At 34.8% G+C, this 20,360-nt stretch overlaps 2 long non-coding RNA genes and 2 pseudogenes across 6 annotated transcripts; all 4 read right to left on the reverse strand.

Moving 5' to 3' along the window:
- Positions 1-2,787: 2,787 nt before the first annotated feature.
- On the reverse strand, positions 2,788-6,337 carry LOC146887322 (putative disease resistance RPP13-like protein 1; annotated as a pseudogene).
- A 4,140-nt stretch (positions 6,338-10,477) lies between these two features.
- LOC146887323 (uncharacterized) lies at positions 10,478-11,994 on the reverse strand. The gene is made up of 3 exons (XR_014994483.1): positions 11,863-11,994; positions 10,878-11,416; positions 10,478-10,756 (listed from the first exon to the last, which is right to left on the reverse strand). It is a non-coding gene; the product is annotated as an uncharacterized LOC146887323 (long non-coding RNA).
- Positions 11,995-12,006: 12 nt separating this feature from the next.
- LOC146887324 (uncharacterized) lies at positions 12,007-15,838 on the reverse strand. 5 transcript variants are annotated; one of them, XR_014994486.1, is made up of 6 exons: positions 15,032-15,838; positions 14,598-14,678; positions 13,829-13,884; positions 13,458-13,589; positions 13,325-13,375; positions 12,007-13,220 (listed from the first exon to the last, which is right to left on the reverse strand). It is a non-coding gene; the product is annotated as an uncharacterized LOC146887324 (long non-coding RNA). The 5 variants fall into 5 exon arrangements; XR_014994487.1 differs by having other exon boundaries at positions 12,007-12,968; positions 13,104-13,220; positions 13,458-13,884; positions 15,032-15,832; XR_014994484.1 differs by having other exon boundaries at positions 13,458-13,884; positions 15,032-15,834.
- A 468-nt stretch (positions 15,839-16,306) lies between these two features.
- Positions 16,307-19,167, reverse strand: LOC146887325 (uncharacterized; annotated as a pseudogene).
- Between the last annotated feature and the right edge of the window lie 1,193 nt (positions 19,168-20,360).

A 20,360-nucleotide genomic window follows, 5' to 3' on the forward strand; every position in this document is an offset into this window, starting at 1 on the left:
GACCACACAAAAAGAGGAACCATCAGTCTAGCTAATAGATACCACAACTACCCAAAACACTACGAAAACACACAATAGAAACCAAGCAAGCACACACCTACAGACCCTAAAGGAACTACTGCTCTGATACCAAAATGTAACATCCCATTTAATAGTTTTTCATGCTATCAAATAAAACATTATATTATGATCAAGCATAGCAGATAGTAAGAAGAACAGTCATATATAAGTGTATACAGCTGATACAGTCATCCAAAAACAATCCAATGAATTCCTAATGACAAACATAGGTACACAAAACATAAACTATACATCTCAAAACCCCATGGTATTTAACCCAAAAAGACTACCACGGAACCTCTATGTGACCAGTCAACTCCTATTAAGGAGAGGGGCATCTTCATCTGGATTCGGCTCTGCTCACACCAACAACAGGTGATCATTGCAAAGAGAGAGCACAAGGAAAAACATACATAAACAAGAAAGGTGAGCTAACTGAAATTAAGAGAAATCATACAATTCATATCATAGTTATCATTCACAAAAACATATCTCAATTATATATAATTCTAGACTCGATATTCGGATTGTGTAAGAGACATTGGAGCTCTTGGTGGCTTGCACCTGTGAAGGTTCCCAAACTCTGCAGAGTTTGGACACAAGGGGTTATCACCCAACCACTCACAGGGTAAGTCCCCTTCGCGTCTAAGACTTGATCAAGTCTAAAGACTAGGACCTCTTGCTACTCCTCACGGCATAATCCATCCTACTCTACATGAACGTGAATGATTATTGGAGTTTCAGGATACCAACCAATACGGATTCCTCATGTCCTTACACACACTAACAAGCTCACATGAATTTCCCTTGAAATTCCATTTCAACCACAACTCCTCATAATTCATATTCATCAAATTTTCACCACTCACTACATTTATAATGACATTTCAAACATATAGGAGATTAACTGCACAAAATTACAATTTTACATATAACTTCACTCCTTAAAACAGGACTTCAAGCAACCCACTGCAATGGCCCTCGCTCAAGCTAGACAATCTAGCCTAGGCGAGAGGTCGTCTCGCTTAGGCGAGTCAATCTCGCCTGGGCGAGGCTCTAGCAGTGGCAAAAATTAAAAACATGGGCGAACTCTCGCTCAGGCTAAGCTGGTTCGCTTAAACGAGGGTGGCTCTTGCTTAAGCGACCTCAGCTCGCCTAGGCGAGACTTCGCGCAGGAACATGGGTGGGTTTTCTGGTGTTTTCGCTCAGGCGAGAGCCACTCGCCCAGACGAAAATACCAGATTACGAACCTGTTCCCACATGCAAGAGTCCAGATTCTTCACAAAATCAACACATACTAAAATCATGCAATTCAAACATCATTTTCAACACTTAAACATGCAATTCAGACTCATCAAAACAGATTGTTATACAAATTTGAGTAAAAATCGCTAGCTCCCCATACCTTTGAAATTTCCACAAGTAAGGACTCTTTCAACAAAGGGGACACCTCAATCTCACAACCTAAGGCACTAAATTACAATTGCCAAGTGTAAGAACAAACCCTACCTCAACTTAGAAAGACAGAAATACCTAAAATTCGAAAATTGGAAGACAAGGGAGGAATACATATTGACTTATGCGTAGGGAGGGAAGGCTCAGCTTGAGGAAGTGGTCTTGATCTAGCCTCAGGTCTGAATTCTATAACAGTGGGAAGGATTTCGGACTTTTGGATGTGAATTAAAATGTTTTCGGGTAGAGAGAAGGCAGAGAAAGAAATAGAGAAGGAAAAGAGTGCAAGGGGAGAGTGTGCTGTTTTCTGTGAAGTGGGTGGCAGCGAGGGAGGGTTCTCACACCTGCCATTGATAAAAAAAAAAAAAAAAATTGGTTATCTTCAATGAAAACAATTTCGATTTATGTTTATAGAGAAAAGGTCAATATTAGAAGAAATTATCTTAACAAACTTTGACAAAAAAAAACATCAAACGGCTGAAAAAAATAATCACTATTAATATTTTAAATTATTAACAATTTTTTTATATTTAAATAATTTTTTCAAATTAGTGGTAATTGAAATATTTTAACCAGACAAAAAAAATGAAAATCTAATGAATTTAAATCAAATTATCTAAAAGTAACATTAAAAAATAACACAATATGAGATGACAGACGTTCAAATTGAACGTCTTGATTTTTTTTTTTTAACAAGGAATTTTTCGTAGAAATAAAATTGAACTTATGAATACTAAATTCTAAAGCAAAATCACCACAATGAGAAATATTAGATATAATAAATTTTAAATTATAGTTCTAGCTAACTGAGATTAGTTTAGAATAATAAATTGATTTAACATGAAATTTAGCAGAGCAACAAATTAATAAAAAAAAATACTAAAGTAATTTTTGTTTACAATTTCTTGATCAATAAATCTTTGTAACATACTTGCTGATATTGTTCAAAACTTTTAAACTTCCACTTCATCACTGTGCCCAATTCTCAACTCTTCAATGTGAGAAATCTTATTCCAGTAGTCTTGGGCTTTTGGATTCCTCCGACAACGAGGTTCGAGCAATGGACAGTTCCAGATTGAGAGAGAAGACATGGATTTGGGCAAACCCTCCTCTGGTAAGCATCGAAGGTTGGGGCAATCAAAAAGTCTGAGAGAGGAGAGGTGGCAGAGACCCTTGTAATCCATCTTCTTAAGATTTGGACAATCAGAGATTCTTAGAACAGTAATTGAGTGTGGCAGCAAAACATCATCAGGAAAAGACTCCACATCTACATTTTCAATACACAAGCTTTCAAGACATGTGTTGGCATCCAAGTTCTCTCTCAGGGTGGCGATAAGTTTGAAACTTGAAAGAGACACATCTTTTATATTTGATGGCAAACCTCCATCTGGAAACATCTCCACTTTTGGACACTCAATTACTCGCAGTTCACCGAGAGACGGAAGCAGGATTTGCATGCATTTTGGCAACAACTTCAGATTCTCATCTCCTCGGATTTTAATCTTTTGTAGTTGCGGAGTAGATAATCCTTCATTGGGAAAGGATTCAAATTGAGGGCATTCAACAATTGTTAGTTCCTTGAGATGATTATGAGTCTGCTCCTGTGAAATTCTCTGTAAGTTTTGGCACCTTTTCAATTTAAGTAAACGAAGCCTTGGAAAGAAATCAAGCTGAAAGATTGTAAGAGAGTCACAACCATTGCCAATCCTCATTTCTTCAAGGAGATGGTAATGGGTGATAGGAACATTTACAAGTGGGCATGAATAAAAACTCAATACTTGAAGCGACGATGTGTCCATGTTGTTTCCACTAATGATGACCTTATCACAGGACTTGATAAACAGTTCCTTTAAATGAAGATGATGTTCTGGCAGACCTTTCAACTTGTGGCATTTATCGATAGAAAGATGTTGAAGTCGTGGAAAAGAAGTCGTTTTACATTCCCATTCTTCCCATTCTTTCATGTTGTAGAATTTCAATGTTTCCAAGGACCTGAATGAAGAAGAGTCGCTCCCATAAAATTCAGCACCGATGCTCACTATTCCATCAAGCCCCGTAATCTCGAGGGACTTCAGAGATGACAAAAGTCCCAAGGGAGGCAACCATAGACAATACTTACAGTTCTCCAAATGTAAAAACACCAAATTTGATAATGAGTTATCAAATACCCAACTTGGGAATTGTGTACCACCATAGTTCTCTATTGACAAATGTTCTAAGTGTTTGGGAGGTTGTAGATTCTCAAGCACTTTCTCTTCTTTCCTTGGATCATCGGGGATGTGATTCGCATTCCATTTTAACTCAAGCTCCACAAGGTGTTGATTTTTCAAATTTGCATCCAATGCATCCAGAGGATTCACAATATTCTGCACATCATTAATTGATAGCCTTCCATAAAGATTGAGTCCTCCTAGTTGCTTAGTACTAAACTCACTAATTCTATCAACACAATACATATTCAGTACACGGAGGTTTTTCAATTCTCCAAAATGCATAGGCATCTTTGTCACTTTTGTATTTTCAAATTCCAGGCAACGCAATTTTGTGAGTTTATGCAAATTTGAAGGCAATTCCTCCACGTAAAAACAATGGTTCAACTTCAGTATTAGCAAGTTATAAAGCAAACATATTGAGTCGGGTAGTTTTTGTATCAAAGTACAGGAAAGGTCTATCGAACGAAGATGTTTAAGATTACCAACAGAATCAGGGACCTCTTTTAGATCAGAATATCCATGCAAAGATAAGACGCGTAAAAACTTCAACTTGGAGAACAATTCATGTGTCAAAACCTTGAATTGACAAGGAAGATTCTCATAGAAAGCGTTACTTGTAAGTGGAAGAAATGAACGCAATCTTTCAGCATCAGTTAAACTCCCTAAAGCATCAAAGTATTCTGTGTCAAGGAATGATAATGAGAAATGACGGGATGTTTTGGGTATACAATTTCCTTTATCAAATTTCAACCTGAAACAGAAGTCTCCACAAACATATTTTGCCAAATCATTCATAAGGTCATGCATGGTGAATCGCATTTTAAAGCTTGATTGAAGAAAGAAAGACCTCGTTAGTAGATCATCAAAATATTGTTCACCAATTTCTTCTAGATTGTTGCTCTTTGGAGAGTAATGGAGAAAATTTTCAGCCATCCACAACAAAATTAATTCCTTCTTGTCAAACTCATAATCTTTGGAGAATAAGGCACAATAAACAAAGCACATCTTGAGATGAGAAGGAAGGTGTTGATAGCTCAATAGCAAAGCAGGGATAATTTCAACTTCTTTGGGTAAGTCCCATATGTCGCTTTCCAATACGCTTTGCCAATCTGAAATGGATGGCTTTGTGCGGAGAAGACTTCCAATTGTTTTCAGAGCAAGGGGTAATCCTTTGCACTTCTCAACTATCCTTCTACCAATCTCCTTTTTCTCATCATTCAATTCATGATCATCATCTTTTAGTGCATGCTTTTTAAAAAGTTTCCAACATTCCTCTTCTTCTAATTGCTTTAGCCTATGCACTTCAGACATCATGTTAGAAGCAACTTTCTCACCACGTGTTGTCACAAGAATTCTACTTCCTGGTGCCCCATAGCTAAGAGGAGTCTGCACAGCCTCCCATTCTTCTCGCCTTTCGTTCCAAACATCATCTAAAACAAGAAGAAATCTCTTTCCAGATACTTTTTCTTTCAATCTTCCATGAACCATTTCTAGGTCTCTGCTATCATCTTTAGATTTAGTGATTGCCTCAAGAATTGTTTTTGTCACTGTCAAAACATCAAAATGATCGGAAACACAAACCCAAGCTCTGATTTCAAATTTAGCCTCCTCCATCTTTGGGTCATTGTATACATGTTGGACGAGTGTGGTCTTACCCAACCCACCCATTCCCACAATAGAAAGTATTGATGGATGGTTATGATTGTCGGTTTCAGATGTGAGCCAATTAAAGATCATTTCTTTGTCCGCATCCCTGCCAAAAATAACAGTTTCAACCACCAAAGAAGATGATGGCAATTTCTGTGACACTTTACTACGTGATCTATCATCAGAATAAGTACCCTCTTTCAAACCAAGAGCACCCTTTTGCTTGGCAAGATATTCTAGTTTTTCTACCACTTCTTTCAGTCCTGAATCAATTTTCTTGTTAAACGAACTGAAAGTAGAGGTGAAGAAATTTGATACCTTGTAAGTAAAGGTTTGAGGTTCAGATTCAGCTTCCACTTTGCATCTGGTGATTTCATAGTCTATTTCATCCAAGATATCCTCTGCATCAAAGACAGCCTCTTTGACAGAAAAAAGCCATGCTTTAATGTGTGGATCTGTGAACTGTTTTTGTTCTGCATCATGAGCGAGAGCATTGATGGAGTGCAGCATGATGTTCAAATTGCCGAGAAGCTTCTCATCAAGTTTTCTGCCGCGAAAGAAATCAGCAAACTGAGTAGAAGCCAGCTTTTCGAATGCAACCTGAAGAAAAGCAGAAAGAAGAGCACCACTAACAAGTTCTGCTGCCATCGTAAGAGTTGGAAATGGAGTGAATGGTGAATGGAAGTGTGTAATTTGAAATCCAAGTGCAGGGATGCTATACCGATGAAACGAGTATGTGGCTATTTTACGACGATGACTTGACTTTAAGGATAGTGGAACATCATTTTCTTTTATCGCAATTTTTCTCAGCTTTGTTCCACAGTTCTCTTTAGATTACGAATGGACAGTTCAAACATTCGATAAGTTTGATTCGCCATTATAAATGTGAGTAGTAATATTCATTCAAAGGTTGTAAAGTATGAAATTGTGAATGGAGGGAAAGTTGAGTCCCCGTGAAGCAATAATAGTTGAGTCTTTCGAATCAGACAAATTGCTCACAGCTGTAATCCATGAATATAAAGCAAAACTTGTCTGATTATAAAGCAGTAGTGACATCTGACTTGGTATATCGTATTTTGAAACCAAAACTTTATATAAAAGTAAATATCTTTTCTGCTTTATCTTATATTCATGCAAATTTATTTTGATGTACTAATTCTCATCCTCTATTTATTCACTTAATTGACTATCATGAGGTAATTAAGCTAGTTCAGTAGATGTTTAGTCAGTAATTTCTAATTAGCCGAGATTTAATTTATTAGTACTTCTTCGCCTCTTTTTTATCATTTTTTCAATTTGGTTTAATAGTAAGCATATTATGTCCTTTCCCATCTCTGTTCTTAGTTAATAAAGTCATGATAACATGATGTAAAGACATCATGAGTGTATAAGATTTGGAGAGTTGAAGTGACCATCTTACAAAAACATTTCCCAAGAATTATTTGTTTAGTAGATCAAGATTGAACCGCTAATTGAATCTCATCTTACTTCCTCTAAGATTGTTAATTTAAATAAGTGGTATCGATGGTTTTCATGATATTTTGATTTATCTATATGATATGTTGTAGAATTTTACAGCCTCAGACCCTGCTGTAATATTACAATGAACACAGGAAACAATTATCTCTTTATACATCATGAACTTTAATTCCTTTTTAATAACCTGCTGATAAGTCTCCATTTGTTCATACTTTTCTAGACTAATTATACTTTTTTTAGACCTTTTGCTTTTATTTCTTTGTTTAAGGACAGATTTGGTTTTCCTTCAATAAATATTAGTTTTTCTAAATCTTTTTTAATTTTGCATTCTAACAGTTAGATTTTTTTTAGTAATTTATTTTTGTTGATATTAGGATTTTCAGAAAAAAGAAAAAAAAAAGGTGACAGCAGCTGTATGGTGCAGAGAATTGGAGTTCAGCAGTTTTAAGCAATCATTGAAGAACAACTTGTAAAATGCTGAACCGGTTAAATTGGTCCCTAATCTGTTTTCATGATTCAACTTGTGTTTCCATTTCATAATTCACATTTCAATTCAGAGTTCTCATTTGTTCATCATGGTAGGTAATATAGTTATGGTAGTTAATATAGTTGATCTTTCATTTTCAGATTTTAGCACTGGTTCTGCATATTAGATTTCAGTTTCTGAATTCATTTTACAATTTTATGCATTATTTAAGTTTAGTTTCATCATTTGAATCTTGTTCATGGCTTTAATTCCAGTTTTGATTGCATATTTCAGTTTTTACCCCATTTTAGAAAGTTAGGTTTATTAGTTTAGTTAGTTTTCCCCATCTTAAAAATCTAATTCTGCACTTGTTCTTAGTATCAATTCTCGGTTATAGTTTTCAATTAGTATGTTTCTAGACTACATTGCATGTTGCGTCCATGATTCAAACCATTTTATTGCATCTTAATTCAGTTTTTCTTATCAATCTTCATAATTTAGTTTTCAGTCGCATACACTACTCACTGTTTTCATTTCAGTTTGCTGTCTAATTTTGTTTCTTGGTTTCAATTTGTTGTTTTAGTTTAGTTTTATGGTTCTAAAGTAGCTCATTACATTGTTGTATTGATTAAAGTGTGTTCCAATTGCTCTCATAATTCATTTAATATTTCAGTTTCGTTCAGGCATTTTATCAAACAGTTTTGTCCGGTTTTCATTTTCACTCGGACATTCCATCAAACACTTTTTATTTTTCATAGTAACTCACTGTTTTTCGTGCTTTCCATTGTTGTTGCATGTTACATTCTCATTTTCATTGCTTTATATGTTTTCATTAGTCAATTCTTGCCACTCTAATTCATTCTCATTAATTTTTACGACTTTACTCACTTTAGTCCCTCAAGAATTGATCATCTATTTCACATGGGGCAATGCAGCAAATAAGAAAAGAGTGGGCAACATTTCTCCTCCAAAATTGGAGTTAGGTTTAGCTTTAAGATTATTATCATATTTAGTTTAGATTAAAACGTTGAAGAAAGAATTTTAGATTATGAAATCTACATTTTGTATTACCATAATTTTTGTTTTGAAATATATATTCTGCGTTGTGACTTTCTGATTATCATCAGATTTGGTTAATTGACAAATGTAAGTAAAACATAAAAAAAGAAAGAATTTGACATTTGTTTTAACAGACGTAAAATTATGTCGATTAGAGCAACATTTGACGGAATTTTACTTCTATTAATGTCCTAACATACGTAAAATTCTGCCCTTTTTTATTTAAATTGGCTCCAAATTTTATTTTGGTTCCTTAGAGAACAAACATTAATTTAAGTGTATTACAGACCACGTTCGACTTAAAATTACATTTGATGATACCTCCAATATCAATTTATAACACAGGTAATAACGTCAGACATTTCTCTGATGTCAACAATAACAAACATAAAAAGTTTTTTTTTATTAGTGATATTTCCTATCTGCTTATTTATCTTTCCTTCTCTGAATACTTTTTCTCCCTTCTAATTATTTAACTCTAGGTTATTTGTTGTTGCTACTTTAAGAGTAAATTTCATAATAAAAATTATACTTTCTTTCATAAGTGCTTTTACCCACATCAATGGCTAAGAACACATGGATGAAAGAGTTGAAAAATCAAGATACAACTCAAGGTGAAGAACTATAGTGATTCGTGTTAGGAATAATCCAAGTTAGGAATAATCCAAGTGTGAGTCAAAGTCTCACATTAGATAGAATGGACAAAATTAAACACTTATAAAAATAAAGACTCATAACATCATTGCCTTAAGATTTTGGTGTAAACCAGGGGTCACTTATACCTAAAGAAAAATATATCATATGAAAAAGAAAAAAAAAAAAAAAGTGGACTCACTCTTGGAAGAAGATTGTTGGAAATAGTCCAAGTGTGAATCAAAGTCTCACATTGGATATAATAGACAAAGTTAAACACTATATAAAAATAAAGACCCATAACATCATTGTCTTAAGTTTTTGTGTAAAAGGTTACGACTCGGTTGCAAAATATAACACATGAACTACGAACAGTCACAAAGTAGTACCTGTGAAGGAATGGTCTCAACCTGTCAACATTAAACAGATGTGAAGAAATTGTCACAATGTTAATTGCCATCATAGCTAGCTGCATGTTTTGGACTAAAAATGTGAGAAATTAAACAAATTTAAGATAAATAATTGTTCAGCCAAATTGATTTAAGGACATTCTGCAATCTTGTTGCAGTAGCTACAGCTTCAATTGACTATGCTACTGAGTCAGTGATGTACTTGATCAATGATAAAGTACACGTGTCTCTGGCATTTATGTATATGTTTATGCATATCAAAATTAAATAATTAATTTTTATAAATCTACTATTTCATCCTTTTAACTAACAACAAATTATAAAAATAAATAAAAATATAAAAATATATATTTATATAATATAATTTATTAGTAGTCCTTAAAAATGTTATTTTTCTGACAATAATGTTTAGGATTTTTTTTTAAATGTTAACTTGAAAATTTTTATTAACCTTAACTAGGATTGCTTTAGTCAATGTCGACAAAACAAAAAAATCCAACTAACAATGTTGGAAAATTAGCCTCGATTGAGAAAACAATTTGGATCTACTTCAATGGATAAAAGCTTCGACAATATTAATCGAAAATATCTTAACAAACCTCGGAAAAAAAAAAAGAACTTTAACCAAGAATGATTATAGAATATCATCACTAGTGCAAAAAAACCTTTTTATACCGGTTAAGAAAAGTGTTTTATACCGGTTGTAGAATCGGTATAGATATAAGCGGTATAAAAAGTTTCAACTTTCTATATTTGTTCTATAACCGGTATAAAAAGTTCCACCTTTCATACCCCTTCTGACTTAAACCGGTATAAAAAGTGATTTTTCATTTTTTAATGAAAAGTTTGTTTTTGCTTATTACCACATACAAAACAGGTAATAATTATCCAAAACATCCAAACAACAAATTTCATTCAATCTAATATTCACATAAAATACAATCTAAATTTTATATGAAATATAATACTGATCACATTTCTAATAGATAAAAATTATATTATTGGTTCAAATTTATTAGATAAAAACTAGAATAAATAGAACACACAAATGAAAGGAACAGAAAAATTTGTAATTAATCTCCCTAATAAAATGCACTCAAAAGTGTGTTTTAAAAAGTGTCCTCTTCTAGACAAGTAACCAAATTAGAAACCGTATACTATAGCATCCCATCATCATAATGTATAGGACATTTGTTAAAGGTTCTAAGTACAAAAACCATTCTAGCATCAGAGGAATACTACTGTAGTGATTAGACACACCTCAACATAGCCTTCCCGCAACTTGTCCAAAGATAAAGCTACATCTTTAAGATAAGAGGCAGCACAACCATATTTTCCTTCAAAAAATAACAAAAGCAGAGATTTTAAATAAAGTGTATTTGTATTTATTTTTCTAACCTAAACTTTAGTCTGCATTAGCATAATCAGATGATATATGCAGCAGCAAGAAATGTTTACCGAATGTGACAAAAGCAGCACTGTGGCCTGAGAGCAAGTATCACGAAATTCAGATCTGACCACTTCCCCACCTTTCTCTGCTACGTTGACAAACTGCTGAAGTAAACGCACAAACTTATTAAGCAACATTCCATTAAAAGAGTCATCCTCAACTTGTGGGTGCTGAGGAAAAGCTTTCGATATAATTCTCTGAAGTCCAGCTCCAAGTCCAAGACCACCAGGAGGTGCAACACCAGATTGAAATCCACCAATGCTGTTATACAACCTTCTCATTCCAGCAATTTCTCCAGCATGGTTGCACTTAACTGTCGCTGCAGCTTGGTTACACTAACCAGTACTGATAACATCTAAGTTAAAAGACTCAGATACTTTTAAGTTTGCCCCGGAAGCGTAGCTGTCGCAGCCATTACTGCAAGAATATTTGCTGTTTGTATTGGCCATTCATTTTTCCCAATGCCAATTTTTATCTCAGATAAAAGTAAAACAACATCAATTGTGGGCTGTGCTCTTTGCCAAGTATTTGCTTTACAAAGTTTATTCTGATGTGAAATACATACACACATAGTGTAAAGAGAAACTGGTGAGGACTTCATAAAAATAAAGATATAATTACACTGTCACCAATATATATTTATATATATATATATATATATGCATTAGAAAGTAAGTAATAATCAAAATCAAAGGAATTTCAACAGAAGAAGCAGAAGCACAAAATCAAACCTTAAATTTTCTATGAAGTTACTTTTTTGAGCAGAGAATGACAATAAACCCAAGTAAAAGATCATCGTGCGTTTGACACTTTAAAAAACATATTTGAATTTTAATTTTCAAATAAACTTACAATTATGGTCATACAAGAAACGACATATCACAGCATGCCCTCCATATTGTGGAGAATATGATGGTGATGGTGATGATGATGACAAGGTAACTACAAAAACATAAAATATTGGTTTTCAACAACGAAATAGATAAGCCCAACCTGAAGAAGGCCCTGGCTAGTGCATGGAGCACTTGAAAGTGATTTAATTATCCAATCTCGAACAATTCTCTGATACAAGGTACGGGCTGTGGCTGTCCAAGCTGTGATGTTCTCCACTCGACAAATTAAGGTAGTTACAATGAACATGGTACTTCCATATAGTGCTGGCAGATTGTTCTAATATTCTCTCTGTTTCAGTTGCTGGTCTCACATCATTCTATCATGCGTTGTAATTTGAATCATCACTATATGATTGTATTGTTAAAACAAATTTATTTTCCATGAAATTACTTGATCTTCAGTGTGGAACCAACCATACAGGGATCTACCAAAAAGTAAGGTTGTTTGTAACTGGTGAATGAGATATCTGATTGTTTGAATCAATGCATGCACTATGAAAGAAAATTGATGTGATCAATTTTGCTTCTTCTTTTTCCCTGCTCTTATTTCTATTTGATGGTTGAAAATCTTGTTGTTTTCTTTTTCTCCTAGTCCTTTGAGTTTTCCTGTATTTTGCCTGACTTCTATGCTGTTTTGGGATGAACAGGTCAGATACTCGTAAGCAAGATTTAAGGGACAAAATTTTCCCACTTCAAGATTATAATGATGAGGAACCTGGCGATAAATTGGTAGAAAAAATAAAGAAGAATTTAGTTTTGTCATCACAACCCAATAGAGAAATATCCAAATCTGGTTTTAGAAAAGAAGCAGATCTTTCATCTCCCAAACTTGATAAAGTGGAAGATGCAAAGGAAGATGAAAAGCAGGGTGAGGCTGAATTTGGGGAAGAAGGTGCTAGAATTGGATCCGCTAGAAGAGCGAAAGCTGCGGCAAGAATAAAATTTATCTGCCCTGCACAACCTTCAGGAAAAGAAAAGATAGAGGGTGATCAGCCTCGAGTTGAAACTTCCAGTGGAACTCTCAAAATCAGAATTCCGGTAAAGGTTACACATTTTTTCTTATCATGTAATCTTTATCAGGTTCTTCTTTCTTAATCCTCAGTGTGCCTCTCCTTTTAGGGAAGCTAATGTTATTTTGACCTTTTGTTCAAATGATCTTCACATTTGTGTTTTAGCACATGACTATTTCCTGTGATATGCACAATCCTTCAAAACCAAACACTGAGTTAAGGAAAGAAAAGGCTAAAATGTTTGAGCCAGTAAATAGCATGGTGGGAGCTGGAAGAAAACGCAAGTCCCGTAATAATTCCACCATGCAAGAAAATGGTGCGACTTCAGTACCTGTGCACTCTAAGGACGATGACCCTGAGGTTGGTATGGTCGAAATCGACAACCGTAGTCACAAAACTGATGGTAACAAAAATGAGTCAATTCCTTCGAGCTCTGATTCAATGAAACCTATTGCAAGCATCCAAGAAAGAAGGCCAAAACTTTCGGAAATTCAAGCACTAAAAAACCAGCCAACAAAAAAACTCAACAGGAAATAGGAATATAGAACTCACTTGACCCGTAGGTAACACGAAGATAGTTGAGGCAGTGGTGCAAGTCCTTGACTGTATAAGAAAATTCAAAGGTTAGATATTCAAAAATTAATATGATTATCAATGTTAAATAGGCCATCAAACGTAATCTCACTTCTCTTCCGAAGCAAGCAAGCAGAACCAGATTGGACCAAACTCTCTGCTGCTTTCATTATCGAAATTTGATTATCTGGCTGCTGTTTAATTGGTAAAAAGTTGTTTCTGTATATTCCAATCTCTTCTAAACCTACAAAAACAACCTTATAAAAAACAATCTTATAACTCGTAAGTGTTAGTAAGAAAAATTAAACGCATAACCTCACTCTCATTCTCACTCTCCCTTTCAACTTTATCACTAAGTTATCTCATAACTCGGTTCAATCTATCATGATGAATCCATTCACATGTTCAACATGTAAGTAAAAAGATGTAAGCATAAGCAATATAAACCTAAAGAAAATGTGTAAGACAGATTAAAATTTTGACCATATTTCCATGTTTCTTTGCCCTTTGAGATCTTTAGCAGTCTCCATCACTCCATCCTGAGACAAGAACACATTTTCAATAACCAAAAGTATTCAACAGAGGAGTCAACATTTGATCAAATAAGACAGCAATATCAAGTCACTTGCAAAAATAAATATTTTAAGCCACACCGCAACAATGTTTCTTAAAATCATTATTGAATAATTTTTTACCCATAGGAACTGGTTATGGTTATATTTGATTATAAAAACAATTAATTATACACATGATCAGTTGTTGAAGAAACAATATCACTTTTGCAATGTTCACCAACTAGACAAAGTAACTCTAATTGTTTCCTGAATGTTTTCTAACAACTTTAATACATAGCTCCTCTACAAATCATAAGATTGAGAGAAAAAAAAAGGAAATAAAAGCTCCTAGTACATCACATACTTTCTTGCCGGTTGAAATGCATTCATTAATAACATCAAAGACACCTTTGTTCAACATCTTGTAAAAAATCTTGCACGTGTTGTGATCAATTGCCTAGAGGAAACTTTAGAGTTACTTTCATAATAATTGTAAGAAAGGAATCAACAAAAGAATAAAGCTCATTTTAGGTGATGAAAACCCCTTTCAAAAGATAAAATAGTCACAAAATATATAGCATGCACAAACCCTGCCTTGTTGATCAAAATCATAGACACAGAGGAATGAAAACAATTCATTCATGTAAGATTATTCTCCTAATTAGCAGAAATATGAAAGTAAGTAACATTTGTCTCACCACTCATAAGTACTGTTTTCAAGAAGCAACATGTTTTTTCCAACTCAAATCATACATTGGAAGGCACTGATTTATAAATCTCTGCCACAAGGTCACTGAGTGTTAGTTTAAAACCTTTAGTGATAGAAATTAGAATGTAGGGCTAGCACAAAATATTCATTCCAATACAAAAAATAATATAACAAACTGCCACACATTAATAACATCTCAATATTTATTTCATGGTTAAGCTCCTGCAATGCGATAAATAGTAGATGAAAAAAGGGACATAAGTATTTGAAAATGCCACCAACCTTCAACTTCTAAAATAACACAAGAATTAGTAAAGCACAACTATTGAATGCAAAATTCATTTGCCAAATTTTAACTGAAGCACTCATAGTGGCTTCGGTATCATTATTGAATAAAAAAAATTTAGCAGCTCCATAGATTACCTTCGTTGGATAAACTCGAGATGTCATGGACAACCATTTCAGCCACAATTTCAACACCAACTTGTTCCCAACCACCAACCACCACTACGTTCTTCACCTTTAGAATCAATGTTGATTGCAACTGGTTGAACCTTCATCGGAGCCATTCCGTTCTTCTGCTACTTTTTACGAGCTTCTAATTTTTTTTCCATAAAAAATCCCCAACCCTATTCAACACACATTCACCCTTCTAACTTCCAATATTAGTCAATAATAAGTCACGGATTGGCCGTGTTCTTCTAGGCTAAGAGATTTAACGTTTCAAGGGGAGGGTTTTCATGGAACACGTGGTGATGGTGGTCAGAGAGACGAGTATTGGTCATCGAAGGGGAGTTTTGCGTTGCCAAAACCCTAAACGAGGATAAACTTTTACCGGCAATCAGAGACCACCACCATAGCAGAATGCGAGAGCATGAGAGGAAGAAGGGAATACGTCACGAGCACCACCAACAACGACGGGAACAGTCAGTGACAATGCGCGAGAGGAAGAAGGGAATGCATCACGAGCACCACCAATGGCGACGAGAACGTCAGCGAGAGTGCGCGAGAGGAAGAAGGAAAATCGCAAGACAATGGGAAGACCTGACTTTGTCAAAAAGAATTGCTTTGAAGCAGGGAATGCGAGAAGCGGAAAAGACCGAAGAGTACATTTCACTTCTATATCGTTACAGGAACTAAACGGTGTGGAATAACTTTTATTATTATTAAATTGCGGTCACATTTTATTTCTATAACGGTTTTAAGTATAATAGTTATTAAATGTTTCTTTTTAAGAGTTTTAAACCGGTTGGAATTAAAACTGGTTTAAAAGTTATCAACATTTTTACTACCATCTCTTTTTTATATCTGAAAAATTAGAACAGGTATAAAATTTAAGCTATAAAATGTGTTTTTTGGATTAGTGCATTTTGAATTATCAACTATTCTTTGATATTTAAATAATCTGTTTGATTTACGTAATTTATCCAAACAAAAAAAATAAAGTTAAGTTAACTTATATAAACAAAAACATTTAAAAAGTAAAATAATTTGATAAAAGATTAACTCAAATTGAATGTCTATAAATCAATCACCACAATGAGATATATTAATAAATTTTAAATTGTAGTTTTCGTTAACAAACTGATTCAATATAGAGCAAACTGTTTCAATATAAAATTAGCAGAGCAACAAAATAATAGAAAATTACTATAAAATGTTATTACTTTTACAATTTTTGAATGAACAAATCTATAATGATATTTGCAACTTAATTCCTAATTTTGTTCAAGAGCAATAACATATAACAATAACAAGAAGCAACTTCTAAAAAAGTGTTTGATTGCCAAACTCATACTATCGAGAGAAATATTTGCGACTATAGAAAAGTGTAATGGAAAAGGTAGAGAAATATTGTGGAGAATTAGCAGCTGTAGAAGAGACAGAGAAAAGACAAGTATGCACATCTAATTTTGAACTTCTTTGTCTTATTTCCATTTCCCAACTCTCAGTTGTTCAATGTGAGCAATCTTTTCCCAGTCTTTGCCTTCTGGATTCTGACAACGTTTTTGGAGCAATGGACAATCCCAGATTGAAAGAGAAGAGATGGATTTGGGTATACCTTCCTCTGGTAAGCATTCAAGGTTGGTGCACCCATTAAGTGTGAGAGAGGAGAGGTGGCAGAGACCCTTATAGTTTAGCCTTTTAAGATTGGGGCTCTCAGTAATTAGTAGAGTGGTGAGAGAGCGTGGCAACAAACCTTCGTCCGGAAAGCACTCCACGTCCAGCTTTCCAATTTGCAAAGTGTTATCCAAGTTCACTCTCATGGAGGCCATAAGTTTAACATTTGAAAGATACATAAGTTTAACATTTGATGGCAACCCTCCATCCGGAGGCATCTCCACTTGTGGACAATCAATTATCCATAGTTGATTTAGAGAAGGAAGCAGGACTTGCATGTGTTTTGGCAACAACTTCAAATTCTGCGCTCCAAAAATTTCAAAACTGACTAGTTGCGGAGCAGATAACCCTTCACTAGGAAATGATTCAAATTGAGGGCATACCGCAATTGTCATTCTCTGGAGATGATTATGAGTGTCCTCCTGTGAAATTCTTTGTAGGTTTCGACATCTTCTCAAATAAAGATAACAGAGATTTGGAAAGAAATCTAGCGAAAAGGTTGTAAGAGAGTCACAGCCATCGTCAATTGACATTTCTTTAAGTAAATTGTAATGCGTAGTGGGAATACTCACAAGTGGACATGAATTCAATTTCAGGAATTCAAGCGATCGTGTGTCCATGTTGGTCTCGCTAATGATGAGCTTATCACAGTAACAAATAACTAGATGCTTTAAATGAAGAAGTTGGTTTGATAGACCTTTCAGCTTGGGACATCTATTCACAAAAAGATGTTGAAGACGTGGAAAAGAAGTAGTTTAAGTTCAAGATGACGAGTTGCAACCCGGTTTCCACCTCTATAGAATTGGGCACAAAACTTTCTAAGTATGCAGATGGAGACCGAGTTGATGCGAGCAAATACCGAAGTCTGATTGGAAGTCTCAGGTATCTTACAAATACCAGACCAAATTTAATGCTGAGTGTTGGAATAACAAGTCGATATATGGAGGAACCGAGGTATACTCATTGGAAGGCCCTAAAGAGAATTCTAAGGTATGTGAGAGGAACTGTGTCACTTAGTCTAATGTATACTAGGACGGATGATTACCGACTAGTCGGCTACTCAAACAGTGATTGGTGTGGAGATGTCGATGACCGGAAAAGCACGTCTGGATATGTATTCTTCATGGGGAGCACGGCGTTCACCTGGCTTTCAAAGAAACAGCCCATTGTAACACTGTCAACATGTGAAGCAGAGTACGTTGCAGCATCCTGGAGTGTTTGCTATGTAGTTTGGCTTAGAAAGCTTCTAAGCAAACTGGAAATTAAGCAAGAAAAGGGGATTGTGATCCGAGTTGATAACAAGTCGGCCATTGAATTGGCAAAGAACCCGGTCAATCATGAGAGAATCAAGCACATTGATGTTCAATTTCACTTCATCCGAGAACAAGTGAAAGAAGGAAATGTAGAGTTGGAGCACGTCGAAAGTCGAGCACAAGCTGCAGATATGTTTACAAAGTCGCTGCCATCCTCTTTGTTTGAGAACAATAAGATGATACTCGGAATGAAGGACAAGAAGATCATTTAAGTTTACGGGAGGATTTTGTTAGGTAAACTTAAATGTGGGTAGTTGGTGTTAGGTAAACTTAAATGTGGGTAGTTGGAAGTTGTTGTATTAATTGTGAGTTAGGTAGTAGTTATATTTAATGAATGTAGTTGAAGAGTCATGTCCAAAGGCCTATAAAAGAACCATGTAGTGCTTCATTTCAATACACAACAAATCTGAATACAAAAAGTGTTTATCCAAAGAGACTTGTTTGTCAACAAAACCTTCGGCCATCCACCACAAAATTAATTTCTTCTTGTCAAACTCATAATCTTTTGGAAATAGAGCACAATAAGCAAAGCACCTCTTGAGGTGAGAAGGAAGGTGTTGATAACTCAATAATAGAGCTGGGATTATTTGAACCTCTTTCGGTAAGTCCCATATATCACTTTCCAATACACTTTGCCAATCTAAAATGGATGACCTTGTGCAGAGAAGACTTCCAATTGTTTTCAAAGCAAGAGGTAATCCTTTGCACTTCTCAACTATCCTTCTACCAATCTCCTTTTTCTCATCATTCAATTCAAGATGGTTATCTTTTAGTAGAGTTGAAGAAATTTGATACCTTATGAGTAAAGGTTTGATGTTGGGATTCAGCTTCCACTTGGCATCTGGTGATTTCATAATCTATTTCAACCAAGAGATCGTCTGTATCAAAGACAACCTCTTTGACAGAAAAAAGCCAGGCTTTAATGTGTGGATCTGTGAACTGTTTTTGTTCAGCATCATGAGCGAGAGCATTGATGGAGTGCAGCATGATGTTCAAATTGCCGAGAATCTTCTCATCAAGTTTTCTGCCGCGAAAGAAATCAACAAACTGAGTAGATGCCAGCTTGTCGAATGCAACCTGAAGAAAAGCGGAAAGAAGAGCACCACCAACAACTTCTGCTGCCATCGTAAGAGTTGGAAATGGAGTGAATTGTGAATGGAAGTGTGTAATTAATGTTCGTTATATTGTTGAGTTTTTTATTCATACTTCTTTGATTTCTTTTTATCTTAACTATCAACACGTATGCTTATGTGGATACCTTGATAATAATTTCTTAGAGAAGAACATTCTGCTACAACTATCTCATCCTACAAAATTTTGACACAGTTTCATCTCCATGAGATAATAAACTTTCTTTCTTGCAACATGTGTTTACCATACACCAATTTCAAAATCAAACTCTCTTTATCTTGGAACATGTAAAAGAAAGGTCATGTACTGATATTGAACTATTATTATATAGTATTGTAGTTGACATTAATATCATGAATCTCACTTTACAGAGGTATCATGTTTCTAGTTGTTTTTGGAACTTGCATCAGATAATAAAGATCATTTATATGTAGACTATATTGTAAATTGCTTCTATTGCTTCTTCCATTAACAAATACAAGTACCATTTTCGGTACATCACGTGACTGCTACACAAATTCTCCTCTCCTAATCTTATAAACAAATGGAAACCTAAGAGAAAAAGAGAAATCAAATACAATTTCAAAGGTCTAAGAATATATGTCTAGAAGCATTTACAATTTCAATCTCTCTCAGGTGTATTAGTTTCCTTGGACCTGTTTAGGTAACTCATCATCAGATAAACCAATTTGAATCCCTTCTACTAGTTTTCTCTTTGTATAATATCATGGTACGTTGGCAGAAAGCGGTGGCGACTTTAGAAAGAGCTAAAGGAGAAATAGGGTAGCAGCACACACACAACAACCATAGTACTACTCACACGAGCTTTTTGTTTGGGTGAAGATCGACAACATATGACAGATGCACAATTAGTGGCAAGCTCAAAGAAGGACCTTTCCAAATTCTTGTTAAGCGAATAATCTAAGGACTTCCCATCGATTATCAAGCCAAACCCAGAAGAACTTCCTTTATTTGCATTACAACTCTCTTTTGCAGAGTTAATTTGTGAGATTCCTTCTCCAATTTGCTTCTTGATGCTTTCAAGAGAAGCCTAAGAAATTTTTGTATCAAAGATCTACAATAGTGAAAGAAAATTAAATTCCAAAAATATGCTAAGGCCGTGTACCTTTGCTAGAGCCTGCTTGTCCCTTTGTTTTTCCTAGTATAGGATATATGAGGAATCAAGA

The sequence above is a fragment of the Vigna unguiculata genome, chromosome 4 (assembly GCF_037176805.1).
Source record: "Vigna unguiculata cultivar grain cowpea cultivar isolate G323 ecotype 2 chromosome 4, ASM3717680v1, whole genome shotgun sequence".
NCBI lineage: Eukaryota > Viridiplantae > Streptophyta > Magnoliopsida > Fabales > Fabaceae > Vigna > Vigna unguiculata.